Genomic DNA, 17007 nt, shown 5'->3' on the forward strand with positions numbered 1-17007 from the left:
AAACATGGAAAATGTTTGGAAAATCTTGTGTGTGGCTACATTCATATATAATAATATGTATCAGGACAGTGGTTACCTCTGAATAGGAAGGGAAGAAAAGAGAAAAACAGATTCAAGGAGGATTATGCAGGGTGTTTCAACTGTAACTATTTTGTTTTATTTCTTAAAAAAAAAAAAAAAGCCTGGCAAGTATGGGAAAATATCAAGATCTGATAGAAGTAGATGACAGGTACATGGGTATTTATGTTATTCTCTAAATTCTTCTTATGCCTAAAATATTCATAATTTTAATCAAGCACATTACATTCTAAGAAACATATATGATTAAAATTTTACATTTTCCAAACTTCATAAATAACAATGGCCATCTTCTTCTAATTGAAATGAGTGGTAAGACTGCCAGGGCTTTTCTAAAAATTCTGGAATTCCATAAGAAGAGGGTTGACTGCCGTCAAACTCACTATTCCACCTCAGCTTCCTTTCCTTAAAAAGACCTTCGAGTGGTGCATTTCTATCTCAATATTAATCATCTGTAAACACTACCATATAAATACACTGCCCTAGGTGAGGGCTGTGAAGTGGAAATGCAATTTGAAGCAGACATAGCAAGAGGCACCAAGACTCCTGTGAGCTTCTAAAATCCTCAGTTGGTAAGATGACTAATGTAAAGGTAGATAACTGCTCTTTCATTTAGAGCCCTGGGTTTCTGAATCACAGCAGGACCAGTGATATCTCTTCTGGTTTCTCAGACCTTGTACCAAAACCAGAAAGTGTCTGTGTAACTTGAACTCAGTAGAAAAATTCTTCTTACGATCACTTATTAATTAGATTAATGCAGGATGAAAATCCAGGGACATTAAAGCATAATCTTTAAGAAAACTGACTTTTCCAATATCAAAACAAAAGTTATGGAATCACATAGAATATGAAAAAAAAATGTTTAGCCCATAGATAAATCAGACAGGTTCAATTTCAGTGACATCTATACAACCTACTTACTCTTATAAGCAAGATTGTTTTTAAAAATCTTGAACATGAAAACTGCTACACAGTTCATAGGATGCAGAGACACAAACCCAGCTGACTGGTTAAATGACAACCCTCTCCATGCGGTGGTTTCTTTGCTGTAATGCACTATAAAGACACTGAATACTTGCCACCCACTAATATTCATACAGAACTTCTAAGAATCACAGGACAAAAGACAATGCATACCCTGCTTTATAACCATAGTGAAGGTTTCGAGTTGATGCACTGGGCACCAATGAGTCAAAAATGATGACAGCCAACTAGCCGCCAACTAGCCAATATTATGCTAATAATTTGTACAAATTATGTTAGTGGCTGTGAGGTGTGAATCATCAATAGCTTGCCATACTTGCACATGATCTTGGGCACTTAATTCTCAGGACACTAATCTAAGCTAGAATGTGCTTTTAAAAGCCCATTATCAGTTGTTACTGATTAAATAACTAATCTTTACAATAGATATTGCTTGGAGGGTGAACCAAGCACACACTTTTCCACTACACAAATGATCCAGCTGCATAACAGCTGATATATCCATTCTGAAAAGCGTCTGCACATTTGCAAGTCACAAGCCCTCACCGGCACTAACTTATATTAGCATAAACGTTTTTGCGGTTGTCAGCCAGAAAGTTTCAAATTCCCCAGGGCTTTGTTTTAGCATTGAAGAGACATCTAGGACTTGGGAAAACTCAGAACAGGGTGGGTTATGTGAGCTACAATTTTATCTTGACAGCTTTCATCAAATTATAGGAGTGGGAGGTAAAGACATTGAGATACTCATAAAAGAACACATCCTTAAAGGTGAATCCTGCACTCTGATACACTAGGATCAAATGCAAGAAAAAGTCATATATACCCCCTCACTTGGTGAATTTTACAGAAAGCACAACGAGGAGTGCATAGCTTATACGTCCCTAAGAAGAGAAATTCATGCATCTTTCTGGCTGTAACCAAGGTAGTTATTATGATTTAATTAAAGTTCTTATTCACTTTATTAATTACAGAGTTAATTATGTCTATTTAAAGTGAACAGTGGGATTTGCAGAGTAAACTTATTATTTGTAAAAAAAAAAAAAAAAGTGAAGGCTTTTTTCCCTAAGTACTAATTAGCATGGGTATGTTTTATATTTGCTCCTAATACAGTTTCTAGTCTTGAAAGACTGCCTAGATTTCCACTTGACTGTTTATCACAGACTGCCACTGTCACACAGCCACAAAAAGGAAACGTGGAACAATTCTGTTAGAGAATGTTTTAATTGATTCAATGTGTCCTAGATAGAGCTTATTTGATGTCTTACAAGTAATACCACACATATTTAGAATGTTGTTAACATCCCAACATTTAATTAGCATATTGCAGACACTACATTTCAGAACGAGATCTATCTTAGAAGTGATGGCCAGAGGCGTTTGAGAAATATATTGAGGAAGGAGGTGGGGAATCCTTGGAGCATGATTAGAGTCAGCCTAACTTTTCAAATACAGTCATGGGCTGCACAATGCCATTTTGGACAATGACGGAAAAAAGTATGGACCACAATAAGTAATGTAAAACCTCAAATCAGTAATAATATTCCAACATCAGTGCAAATCAAAGCTTTAGGTAATTGTTAAATTTGGATCATAGATACATCAGTGTCTGTTATCCTATGCTCTGTAATTTTGTGTAGGTATGAAATTTTCCATAATAAAAGAACAAAAAAAGCAAGCCTCTGAAGGTAGCCTGATTTGTGTCATGGAAAAATTCTTTAGACCCACATTCTAACTCATTCTGGACTCAGATTACAAATATAATTACTGGTAACATCACAGAACAAAACTGGTAGAAAAACCCCGATCAGCTTTCTGATTTCATTATAATGTAGGAAGATCTCTGTACACTCATGAAGGGAAAACAACTTAAATTTATAGTTTAATACTCAATGCTCACACTGACCTTGCTGCATTTTATCACAATAGTTCTATCTAAAAAAAAAAAAATGGAATGGCAAATATTTACTTTACAGTTTACAAATTTAGTGAGTTAAGAAAATGAACCCATAGCAACACTGGCCTCTGCACCCAGAACACACAGCTCTCTACCAGGTGCTCCGCAAAGAAGTAAGTACTTCTCAGAACATTGGAGGCTCAAAGGGGTCCCTTGCCTCACAGAAATTATAAAATGAACTAACATATCATTTTGTCAACAGCACTAATGAGTCTGTGCTGTTATATCCTACCTATCTTACCTGTTTTCATTCCTACAAAAGAAAGCAAGCTACAAAAACCAAAAAGTTTATGTAGACTTAGAGCAATATATTATTTTGAAGAATCCTTTTCGTAAGTTAAAACATTTTACCACTAAATTATTTTTAAAGAATATAGTGTAAAACTCTTGTAGTAACTAACAAAAGTAGAGAAAAAATCTCATCTTTTATATTACTGAAAAGAAAATCTCTTTTACACAAATGCCTAGAGTATTTTGATTCAAAAGCTAAAAAGGTATTCACTCTTAGAATCTCCAGTGATCCTCCTTTCTGGTTTATGACTTGAACCTGTTTAAATTCTGCTTTGAGACCCTTATTTACTTTATGAGCCTTTCTAGGTATTCAGGGGCTAATGAATAATCTAGAAAAGAATGCCACTTAAATTTAGTGGAGAAAATACAGAGAAATTTTACTTATTTAAAAAAGGGAGGGAGATAGCACTAAATAAGGATTACTTCACTTCACCATTTACTGTATTAAGAATACTAATGTGCAACAGGATGTTTTATAAAAAGAGGAAAAGTTTTTTAAAAACCATTATTAATACTAGTTAATATAAATGATATGACTGTATAGGAAGACAATACAAAGGAATAACTCAAAACCATTATCATAGAATCATTGAGTTTTAATCAAGTGTGATGTAAATGATAATCATAAAAACCAACAATGTACTTGTAGATACTCAACAATTAGACAGAAAATATAAATTTCAAAACAATATTCCATTTGTAATTAGAAAAATATACATATTAAAATTTTTTTAGTTTAACCACAAAACTTGGGTTAAAAATAAGGGTTGGAACAATAGAAACAAGTACCCAAAAAAGTGACAGCTTCAACTATTTACAATTAAGACTTTTCTACAATGAAAATTAAAGAAAACAACAAATGAGTCAAAAGAGAGTTTCATTACACTTCTGTCATCTTTAAAAAAATTATACTGTTTGTGGGTCACACAGAAAGTTGGAGCTCTGAATTTTCAAGGGCAAAGTCACTTCCTGTAGGTGTACTGGCTAAAACTGTCCCTGTCTAATCTTTAAAGAGTTCAAATTTATAACATCAAGCCCCAAATTAATCATTAATCAAAGGACATATCAAATGCTCACAAATTAGATGGAGAAGAAGAAGGAAAATCTCGTATTGAACATTTACTGGGTATTATAAAGCCGGGTGGTTCTTTTCTAATTTTTCTACTCAAGTTTAACACACAAAGAAAAGCACGCAAAACATATATGTTCAGCTCAATAAATTATAACAAAGCAAGCACCCATGTAACCACCATGGAGTACTGCCAGTAGCCTAGCAGTCCCTTCCTGCTCCCTCCCAATCATTAACCCCTTCCCCCTCTTCAAGGGTAACTATCATGACTTCTAAACACTGGAATCATATAGTAACTATTCTTTTGCCTGGAGGTTCTTTTGCTCAACACTGTTTTTGAGATACATCCATTTTGTTCTGTGAGCTGAGTTTGTTTATTCTCATTACAGTATAGTATTCCAAGGTAGAAACATATAATAATTTACTTACCTACTCTACTGTTGATGCACATCCCCCCAGCTCATATGGAGTGAGAACAAATAATGCTGCTATAAACATTCATATACACAGCACTTGGTTGCACATACACACACCATTTCTGTGGGGAGGGGAACTGCAGGATCACAGAGTGTGCATATATTCAGCTTCTGCACTGCCAACCAATTTGCCAAAGTGTTTGTACCAATATATACTCCACCAACAGTGTATGAGAATTTCTTGCTCCATATTCCCACAAATTCTCTATCACTGGGGCCGGCCCCGTGGCTTAGTGGTTAAGTGCGCGAGCTCCGCTGCTGGTGGGCTGGGTTTGGATCCCGGGCGAGCACCGACGCACTGCTTGCCGGGCCATGCTGAGGAGGCGTCCCACATACAGCAACTAGAAGGATGTGCAACTATGACATACAACTATCTACTGAGGCTTTGGGGAGAAAAAGGGAAAAAAAGGAGGAGGATTGGCAATAGATGTTAGCTCAGGACCGGTCTTCCTCAGCAAAAAGAGGAAGAGTGGCATGGATGTTAGCTCAGGGCTGATCTTCCCCACAAAAAAAAAAAATTCTCTATCATTAATCCTTTTATTTGTAGTGTTCTGGTGTAGTAGTTGTACGCCATTATGGTTTTAATTTGCATTTCTCTAATGACTTGTGGTTTTGAGCCCCTTTTCTTATTTTTACTGGATATTTGGATATCGGTTTGTTGAAGTGCCTGTTCAAGTCTCTCACCCATTTTTCTATTGGGTTGTCTTTGTCTCACTGATCTGTAGTTTTATCTATATCCTATTTATGAGCGCTTTGTCATAGTGCTGCAAATATCTTCTCCCACTCTGTGGCTTGCCTTTCACTCTCTTAAAGGTAATTTCTGATGAACAGAAGTTCTTGATTTCGATAAAATCCAATTTATCATTTTCTCCTTTACGGTTAATGCTTTTCATATCCTATTTACGAAAACTTTTCATAAAAGGTTGCCTAGATGTTTTCCTATACTGTCTCCCAAAATATTTAATGTTTTGCCTTTTGCAAGTAGATCCACAATCCAAAGGGAATTTATTATGGGTGTGGTGTGGTAAGGGTCTTGATTCACTTTGTTCCATATGAATGTACATGATGCTACAGCACCATTTACTGAAATACCATAGTTCCACTGTTCTGCGTGCCACCTTTCCCATAAATCATGTCTATACATGCATGTGCTTTTTCCTGTATTCCTTATTCAGTTCCATTGATCTACTGAACCAAGAATGTTGTGTACTCTTGCACCAAGACAACATTGTCTTTATCAATCTAGTTTCATTAAAAATCCTGATATCTGATCAGACAAGTTGTTCCACTATGTTCTTGAAGAGTGTCTTGGCTCTTCTTAGCCTTTTCCATTTTCATATAAATTTATCTCCTTTAATGATCGTGATAACCCTGTATGTGAATAAATCTTATTAATCTACTTTTAAAATGTGATAGAGGCCAGCCTGGTGGCGCAAGCGGTTAAGTGCGCACGCTCCGCTGCAGCGGCCCGGGGTTCGCCAGTTCGGATCCTAGGCGCACACCAACGCACCGCTTGGCAAGCCATGCTGTGGCGGCATCCCACATAAGGTGGAGGAAGATGGGCATAGATGTTAGCCCAGAGCCAGTCTTCCTCAGCAAAAAGAGGAGGATTGGCAGATGTTAGCTTAGGGCCGATCTTCATCACAGAAAATAAATAAATAAATAAAAATAAAATAAAATGTGATAAAGCAATTCTAGAAAAATTATATAACTTGCCTGAGGTCATAAAACTGTAGAGCCTAGATTTGAACCTGGGAGTGCCTTTGTGCAAAGTGCACACTTTTTACACTACAATATCCTGCATGCCTATAAACTCACACATGTGAAAATGTTAACCCTAACCGTAAAAGGATACACAAGTAAAAAATAATAAAGAATTATTTTAATACCTATTCAACTTACTATGGGTAATTTTAAGATAATTAATTCTGCCAATGCTGGCAAATTTATGATGAAATTGGTACTAACAATACCAACTTTGCCAGTAGAAGTGAAAATCACAACAATCCTTTTAGAGTTCTAGAAAACTAATAGTAACTACCACTAATAAAGGTGCAAGGGAACTCGGTGTCCTGAAGGACTGGTTTAGTTACTGCCAGTTTAAAGCCCAATTGTTATAAAATGTAGGTCATGTCTCACTCCCATTCTAGGGCTACTAAAGAGATGAGATAGATAGATCTTTGATAGGTAAAGGACCGAAAAAATTCATGGATAATTCCCAGATGTCTGGCTTCAGCAAAGGGCGGCCACAGAACTAATATTCTATGAACTAGTATTTCTTTAGCAACTACGCAGTGTGGTAACTGCTTGACATAAATTATGTCATTTCATTCTCCCAACTCTTCTAACCAAGCAGGTATTATTGCTGCCCTAAATTAAAAGTGAAAAAAATAGGATGAGAAAGAAAGTACTGGATATCAGATCTTAACTGAAACCTTCAGTTGCTAAGCCCTTTCCACCACAGCAAACTGCTAATATCCATGTAATATTTGTTTCAAAACTGACCTGAAAGACTAGATTTTCCACTGGGAATATACAAGTAAGACTAAAACCACAGCCAGGCAGCTGTCAGGGTTTCATTGTATCTAAATGTAGTAAGTCACATGGGAGCCTTTTGACATTACTGCCCCCAGCAAAGTCACCTTTGAAAACAATACTGCATTTGTTTGTTTGGGTTTTTGTTTCTTCTTTCCTTTTTTTTTTTTTAATTTTGGCACCTTAAGCTTAAGAAAATGTTTACATCTTTAATACACATTAGACACCATGTAATATCTGACTCCACAGTTTCTACAACCCCACTGCAGTGACAGCAGAAATCTTGGGATTTGGTTTTTAACATATTCTAACATAAATTAAAATGACATAATACAGGCTCATGAAAAGATAAGGGATCCCTATGATACAGCTTGGTGTAACTGGGTAGAAGGAAAGAATTTCCTTATACACATGAAAGCATGGAAACTACATGTAGAGAAGAAATGGCCCCACTTCAGTCTGTACTCTTCAGACTACATCAGTGATATTCGGCAACATACTTAATTAGGACAACAGATCAACTAGAGTAATAATTCTTACCTAACAGTAAAATTTATAATACAGATTCCTGGAAAGTATTTAGAGTTTCTGATTCAATGGGTCTGAAGGTGGGGCCTAGGAATCTGCTTTTTAAAAAGCTTCTACAAAACATCCAGAAAACAATTAACAAAAGGGCAATAAGGACGCACCTATCAACAATTACTTTAAATGTAAATGGACTAAATTCTCCCAATCAAAAGGCATAGAGTAGCTGAATGGACAAAAAAAAGACCTATCTATATGTTGCCCACGAAAGACTCACTTCAGATAAAAGGACACACACAGACTGAAAGTGAAGGGATGGAAAAAGATATTCTATGCAAATGGAAGCCAAAAGAAAGCTGGGGATACTTAAATCAAACAAAACAGGAATTAAGACAAAGACTGTAATAAGAGACAAAGTCATTACATAATGATAAAATCATCAATCCAACAAGATGATATAACATTGGTAAATATTTATGCACCCAACATAGGAGCAGCTAAATATATAAAGCAAATATTAACAGACCTAAAGTGAGAAATAGACAGCAATACAATAATAATAGAGGACTTTAATATCCCATTTTCAACAACAGATAGACCATCCAGACAGAAAATCAATAAGGAAACATTGGACTTAAATAACACATTGACTATATGGAGTTAACAGACATATACAGAATATTCCATCCAAAAACAACAGAATACACATTCTACTCAAGTACACATGGAATATTTTCCAGGATACAAATATTAGGCCACAAAACAAGTTTTAATAAATTTAAGGAGATTGAAATCATATCAGCATCTTTTCCAACCACAGTGGTATGAAACTAGAAATCAATTACAAGACAACTGGAAAATTCACAAACATGTGGGGATTAAACAACATGCTACCGAACAACCTATAGGTCAAAGAAGAAATCAAAGAGAATTCAAAAAATACCTGCAACAAATGAAAATGGAAATAAAACATATGAAAACATATGGGATGCAGCAAAAGCAGTTCCAAGAGGGAAGTTCATAGCAATAAATGCTTACATTCAGAAACAAGAAAAATCTCAAATATACAACCTAACTTTGCACCTCAAGGAACTAAAAAAAAGAAGAACAAATGAAGCTCAGTTAGTAGAGGGAAGGAAATAACAAAGACCAGAGCAGAAATAAATGAAATAGAGACTAAAAAGACAATAAAAGATCAAGGAAACTAGGAACTGATTTTTTGAAAAGACAGACAAAACTGACAAACCTTAAGCTAGACTCATCAAAAAAAGAAAGAAAGAAAAGAAAGGGAAGGAAGGAAGGGAGGGAGGGAGGGAGGGAGGAAAGAAAGAAAGGAAAGAAGGGAGGAAGGGAGGGAGGGAGAGAGGGAGGGAGAGAGAGAGAGAGAGAGGGAGGGAGGGAGGGAGGGAGAGAGAGAGGGAGGGAGGGAGGGAGAGAGAGAGAAAGAGAGAAAGGGAGAAAGGGAGAGGGGGAGAGGGGGAGAGGGGGAGAAAGGGAGAAAGAGAGAAAGGAAGAAAAGAAGAAAAGAAGGAAGAAAGAAAGAGGACTCAAACAAATAAAACCAGAAATGAAACAAGAGATGTTACAACCGATACCACAGAAATACAAAAGATCATAAGAGACCACAATGAACAATTATATACCAACAAATTGGACAACCTAAAAAAATGGATAAATTCCTAGAAACATACAACCTACCTACTGAATCATGAAGAAACAGAAAATCTGAAAAGACCGATAACTAGTAAGGAAATTGTTAGAATGACTATTATTAAAAAGACAAGAAATAAAAAGTGTTGGCAAGGATATGGAGAAAAAAGAACGCTTATGCACAGTTAGTGGGAATGTAAATTTTTAAACTGGTGCAGCCACTATGGAAAACAGTAAGGAGGTTTCTCAAGAAATTAAAAATAGACCACCATATGATCCAGCAATTCCACTTCTGGGTATTTATTAAATGAAAACAAAAATACTAACTTGAAAAGATATATGCACCACCATGTTCACTGCAGCATTAATCACAATAGCCAAGATATGGAAATAACCTAAGTGTCCATCAATGAATGAATGGATAAAGAAAAGGTGGTGTATATATATAATGGAATATTATTCAGCCATAAAAAAGATGGAAATCTTTGCCATTTGTGACAACATGAGTGGACCTTGAGGGCATTATGCTAAATGAAATAAGTCAGAAAAAGACAAATATCACATGATCTCATTTATATATGGAATCTGAAAAAACAAATCCGAGCTCATAGATACAGAGAACAGACTGATGGTTGCCAGAGGCAGAGGGTGGGGGGTAGGTGAACTCAGTGAAGGGTGTCAAAAGATACAAAATTGTAGTTATAAAATAAATAAGTCATGGGGATGTAATGTACCCCATGGTGACTACAGTTAGTAACACTGTATTGCATATGTGAAAGTTGCTAAGAGAGTAAATCTTAAAAGTTCTCATCACAAGAAAACACTTTTAACTATATATGGTGACAGACGTAACTAATCTTATTGTGGTAATTATTTCAAAATACACATACATATTGAATCATTATGTTGTACACCTAAAAGTAATATGTCAATTATATCTCAATAAAAAAAGACAAGGATTATATTTTGATGTGCATCAAACATATAAGTATAAAAAATATACATGCATATGAATAAAAACTAATCCAATACACTCCGATATATCCACTGCCCTGTTTTATTTATTTATTTTTTTTGGTGATGAATGTTGGCTCTGAGCTAACATCTGTGCCAACCTTCCTCTATTTTTTTTGTATGTGGGACACCACCACAGCACAGCTTGATGAGCGGTGCGTAGGTCCGTGTCCAGGATCTGAACTCATGAACTCCGGGCCACCAAAGCATAGCGCCCAAACTTAACAACTATGTCACTGGGCCAGCCCCTCCACTGCCCTGTTTTAAACAGATCTTCCCCAAGACCTTAGAAAACCCCTGATCCCATCTCCTTCACTCCCCTGAAGTAACCAATGTCCTGACTTCTGTGCTAATCACTCCCTTGCTTTTCTGATTAGTTTTACCTCTAATTTATACCAATATATATTCCTCTGAACAATATATATTTAGTTTTGAGAAACTGAATAGAAATCATAAACCTAGATACACAAGAGCATGGTGCCCTTATAAGTGAAGGCAGGTGAAGAAGGATAGGGAGAGAGAAACTGAACAGTCTCTGCGTCACTGTCCAGCTTCAGTTTTCCAAAAAGTTAACAGAATTCCTCTCTGCAAAAGCTAGCAGGCAATGAAATGCATCCTGGAAAACAGACAGGTCAAGTTCAGTCGGGGCTTCTACCAGGGTAGTGCAGGCTAGCGTGGAACTTACAGCAGGAATATAGGCGAGAGAGTAGGCTACCATGCATCTTTTGTTTCTAAGCTCACCATCGCTATCCACCAGGACTTAGGAGTAGGTCAAAGCAGAATACATCTGAGGTGAAACTAGCATCCCCAGCTGAGCCAGGCAGCAGGGCATGAGGGGAGAGCAGGAACTTCGGTAGCACATGGTCAAGACAAGCTGAGAACAGATAAAACCTGGGTCAAGCTCCCAGAATTCTGTCTTCAGGTTTAAAAGATATACCAGTGACAGCAAGCATCTTGGCAATTTCTGTCTTAACATTTCTATGTCTTGATTCACAGCCCTCCAATCTAGAATGGTTGCCCTCTACATAAAACACACAGCTGGCACCCTGGAATCCCCTAGTCATCATTCTGGGGATTCCCCTCATCTCCCTCCTTTGTTGAATCTCTTGTTTCCTATATCCCAAGTCTTCCTTTTTCTAGTTTACTTTCAATTTGGTGTTCCTCATCCTCCAATAATTTTTAATGAAGAGGACGAGGAAAGTAAATGTTTTGAGACATTGAATGTCTGAAAATATCTTTATTTTAACTGGCCATAATTTGGCTGAGTACATACTGTCATGCATCGATTAACAATGGGGATACGTTCTGAGAAACGCGTCGTTAGGCAATTCCATCATTGTGTGAACATCAGAGTGTACTTACACAAACCCAGATGCTATAGCCTACTACACACCTAGACTATATGGTGTAGCCTATTGCTCCTAGGCTACAAACCTGTACAGCATGTTACTGTACTGAATACTGTAGGCAACTGTAACACAATGGTAAGTATTTGCGTACCTAAACATAAAAAAGGTACAGTAAAAATATGGTATAAAAGATAAAAAATGGTCCACCTGTATAGGGCACTGACCATGAATGGAGCCTGTAGGACTGGAAGTTGCTCTGGGTGAGTCAGTGAGTGATGGTGAGTGAACGTGAAGGCCTAGGACATTCCTGTACACGACTGTAGACTTACAAACACTGTACACTTAGGCTACAGTAAATTTATAAAAAAAATATTTTTCTTTCTTCAATAATAAATTAACCTTAGCTTACTTGTAACTTTTTTACTTTATAAACTTATTAACTTTTTGACTCTTTTGTAATAATACTTAGCTTAAAACACACTTTGTATAGCTGTACAAAAATATTTTCTTTACGTTCTTATTCTATAAGCTTTTTTTCTATTTTTAAAATTTTTTGTATTTTATTTTAAACTTGTTTGTTAAAAATTAAGACACAAACACACACATTAGCCTAGGCACACACAGGGTCAGGATCATCAGTATCACTGCCTTCCACCTCCACATCTTGTCCCATGGAAAGTCTTCAGGGGCAATAACATGCATGGAGCTGTCATCTCCTGTGATAACAATGTCGTCTTCTGGAACACCTCCTGAAGGACCTGCCTGAGGCTCTTCTTCAGGAGGTATTACTCTCTTCAGAAATATGTCATGGTGGTTTGCTTGGTTTGTTTCTGTTTTCCATCACAGATTTGCTTCTAAGCAGATAATGCACCATGAACATTCCTCTATTAATGAAAACCTTTCAGTATTGCAGTCCATGTTTTCAAAGTTTTTCAGGAGCTTGTTGAGGTCTGCAAAAGCTTCTGCTAAACCCTTCAACTGTGAATTTTCTTGATGGTTCTTCTTTTTCTTCTGCAGTTTCCTTTTCTCTCTCCTGTTCTTCAGCTATGAGTTCCTGCTCCAGTTTCAACAACTCCTCATTAGTCAATTCCTCAGGAACCACCTCTAGGAGCTCCTCAATGTCATCCTTACCCACATCCAGGTTACAATTATTTGGCATCTCAACCATAGTCTTGTTGATTTTTGCAACCTTTTCATCCTCGCCGTCAGGGATGAACCTCTTGAGTGTCTTCTTCCAGATGCCCTTCATACACTCCTTGGTGACACCACCCCAAGCCCAAGTAAAGCTCCTGCAGTCATAGATGTTGTATCCTTCCACAATTGCATGAATGTCTTCTCAGTGTCTTCCTCAGTTGCAGCAATAGAATGGGCAAAGGGCCTTCTCAGGTAGTAGGCCTTAAATCTACTATAACTCCTGATCCACTGGTTGGATCAAAGAGATGGCGTTCGGAAGGAGAAACATGACTTTGATATTGGGATGAAGATCACCAGTAAAAGGAAGATGTCCAGAGCATTAGCAACAATAAGCAAAATCTTGAAAGGTATGTTAGTCTCCAAGCAGCACTTCTCCATTTCACTTGCATAGCAATTCAGGAGGGCATCTTGGAAGAGGAGCTGCGTCATCCACGACTTCTTATTGATCCTGCAGTACACTGACAGTGTGTGCTTACTGATATGCTTGAAGGCTCTGGGATTCTCACTGTGCCAGATAACAAAGGGTTTCAATTTGTAGCCTGCAACATTGCCCCCAAGCAAGAGTGTTATCCTGTCCTTAAAAGCTTTAAAACCTGGCATTGACTTGGCCTCCTTATGTATAAAAGTCCTTTTAAGCATCCATTTCCAGAACAGGTAGGTTTCATTCGTATTAAATATTTGCTCTGGCAAGTAATTTTCCTCAATCAGCTTAATGAGAGTTTCCAAAAACTCTTCAGCTGCCTTCACATCAGCACTCACAGACTTACCATTAACTTTCACATTATGTAATGAATAACAATTTTTGAATCCTTTAAATCATCCAGAGCTAGCAGAAAATTCAACATTATACATGGGTCCAGCCTTTTCTTTCAACATAGCAAACAAACTTTTTGCTTTGGCTGTGATCATCATGGTGCTGAGAGGGATATGCTTCCGTGTCTAGTCTTCAATCCAGGTCATTAGAAGTTTCTCCATGTCTGATATAAGCCTTTCTTGAATTTGTGTTAGTCTCATTGTCTTCAATGAAGCAGATCCTTCAACAGCTTCCATCAGTTCATTCTTGTTCTTCAAGATTGTAGCTATGATGGAGTGGGACATCCCTGACTGGCAAGCAATAACTATCACTGATTTTTCATTTTCGCAGTCCTTAATCATCTTTAATTTTGTTTTCATGTCCATCACTCGACATGGCCTCTTACTGGCAACATTAGCAGTGGATTTTGTATGCTCAGGAGCCATGATGAACAAAACAACATGCGAGTAAATCAAGCACAAGTAAAAATGATGCAATCAAAGATGCGGTAAACATGAGATGTATGAGGCTGCTGCTCGCGTAACATGGCATACTGTTTTACAGTAAGCTTTTTTTATAAGTGGAAAGAGTACACTCTAAAATAACAACAAATAGTATAGTAAATACATAAACCACTAACAGTCATTTATCATTATCAAGTATTATGTACTGTACATAATTGTATGTGCTATACTTCACACGACTGGCAGCATAGTAGGTTTGTCTACATCAGTATCACCACAAACACCAGTAATGCATTGGGCTACGATGTTAGAACAGCTACGATGTAACTGGGTGATAAGAATTTTTCAGCTCCATTATAATCTTACGGGACCACCATCGTATATTGGTACATCATTGACCAAAAGGTCATTATGTGGTGCATGACTGTACTTTGAAGTTCAAAATCATTTTCCTTCAGAATTTTGAAGGCTCCACTGTTTTCTCATTTCCAGGTTGCTGCAGAGGAATCCAAAGCCATTGCGATTCTTGATCCTATATACATGACCTATTTTTTGCACTCTAGAATCATCTCTTTAATTCCCAGTGTTTTGAAATTTCCTAGTGATGTGCCTTAGCATGGGTATATTTTCATTTATTGGATTAGGCAATCAATTATGGGTCACTTTCTTGAGTTATTTATTATTTTCTCCTTTTCACATCCCCCTTTTTTCTCTAACTGGAACTTAATTGTATGGATACCTAAATTTGGGAAGAGTCTGCTAAGTGTTCTCTCTTTTATTTTCTATGTATCTTTTTGCTCTACCTTCTGGGCAATTTCGTGAACATTATCTTACAATCCTCCTAAGGTTTCATTTCTAGTATCATGTCTTAAACTGTTTTTTTTGTTTTCTAATTATGTCTTTAATAGCATACTATTTGTATTTCATCCTCATCTCTTATCTCTCTTAATATATTAATAATTGGGGGCAGGGGATTGTTGGTAGTCTTTTTCTCTTTAAAACGTCTCTTCCAACTTGCTTTTCTCTGTTTATTTATTTTAGCTCCCATCTTCCGCCTTCAATGTAAGAGGCTTTCCTCAAATAAGTAATATTAGGGTGTTTGTTTATGATTAAGAGTAGGGGATGAAAGGGGGCCAGCTCGGTAGCATAGTGGTTAAGTTCGCGTGCTCTGCTTTGGAGGCCCGGGGTTCGCAGGTTCGGATCCTAGGCGCGGACCTACACACTGCTCATCAAGCCATGCTGTGGCAGGGTCCCACATACAAAATAGAGGAGGATGGGCACAGATGTTAGCTTAGAGCCAATCTTCCTCAGCAAGAAAGAGGAAGATTCACAACAGACATCAGCTCTGGGACAATCTTCCTCACCAAAAAAAAAAAAAAAAAAAAAGAGTAGGGGATTAAAAAGTTTATCCTGAACTTGTGGCTGGAGCTTGGTGACTTAGATCTAGGTTTTTTCTCTAGGGCTACTCAGAAACTCCTGAGAATAATATTTCAGTCTCCTATTTGGCTACCAGCATTAGGTGAACCTAGAGGAGAAATGGGGGGTGAGGGTGGAGGAAGGGGTGAGGCAACTCTGCTCTCAGATTCAGCATGCATACAATCGCTGCTGCTTCTATTTTCAGTATGGCAATGATTATACTTCCCAATATTATTTCCAAATTCCAGACAGACATTAATCATTGGGATTTGGGAACAAGAAACTGGAATTTCCCAAATCACAGGCTATTCTGTATTTTTCATAAGACTTCACTTATGGGTTTTTAAATAATAGTGAGTGACCATAAAAATACATAGTGAATCATTTTTCTGTAATAAGGTTATAATAAAAATTTCAAGGGTTTTCTGTTAAAAAAAAGTCCACACGTTATTATTAGGAACCAGTATACTACAAAAAGATTATATACTGCATAAACATGAAAAAATGATCTCTATCTGAAATAGACATGGGATGATAAAAAACTTGAGGAGAGAGTGACATCATCAAAATGGCAGAATAGGAGTTTTTGACTGTCATCCCCCGAAAGAACACCAATTATGATAACCACTCACGGACAAGAGAGGCTTTGTGGAAGTCCAGGAGTCCAGGAAAGAAATTTCAGCAAACCGTTGAAATAAAAAAGTCCGTGATTGCAAGCAACGAAGAGGGTAAGAAGAAATGTCTGACTTACTGCGTCACCCCTCCCACAAGGGGGCACAGCTCAGCACCAAGAGCGCCCTTACTGGCCAGTGACTTCTCCTGTCAGGGAAAGTGAACGCGTGTGAGTTAGTGCTCAGCTTCCCCAGGGGTACTGGACGCTGCCAAAGACGGCCATTTCTCTGGCCCCATCCAGAGTACTGAGTTGTGAGCTGCACAACTGGGGGCAGTGAATGGCTAGGAGAAAAAGAGCCAGGGCTCAGAAAGGAACATATCAAAGGGACGCAGATCCCACTAACCACTACGTGGAGGCCATCCAGAGGCCTGCCCACGAACCACTGGGGACGCCTTACCTGTGGATCTCCACAACTGGCCCAGGGGCACCCTGAGCACGCCGCACACCTCACCCACACACACCACCACCCGTGGACAGCTCCCTGTGTGCTCCCCATGGCAGCCACAACAAGCTTTTGCAGATGGCTAGTGGGCATGACTAGG

At 37.7% G+C, this 17007-nt stretch overlaps 1 protein-coding gene across 6 annotated transcripts in view; it reads right to left on the reverse strand.

Moving 5' to 3' along the window:
* Window positions 1-17007, reverse strand: part of LOC131400036 (cytochrome c oxidase assembly factor 1 homolog) — a 100002-nt gene that overhangs the window by 67510 nt on the left and 15485 nt on the right. The window contains exon 4 of one of the 6 annotated variants that reach the window (XM_058534689.1): window positions 16425-16611. The exons of the other annotated variants lie outside the window; for them this stretch is intronic. The gene's annotated coding sequence lies outside the window, so the exon portion shown is untranslated. The remainder of the gene's footprint in view (window positions 1-16424; window positions 16612-17007) is intronic. 6 annotated transcript variants of the gene reach the window in all.

The sequence above is a fragment of the Diceros bicornis genome, chromosome 41 (assembly GCF_020826845.1).
Source record: "Diceros bicornis minor isolate mBicDic1 chromosome 41, mDicBic1.mat.cur, whole genome shotgun sequence".
Classification (NCBI taxonomy): Eukaryota; Metazoa; Chordata; class Mammalia; order Perissodactyla; family Rhinocerotidae; genus Diceros; species Diceros bicornis.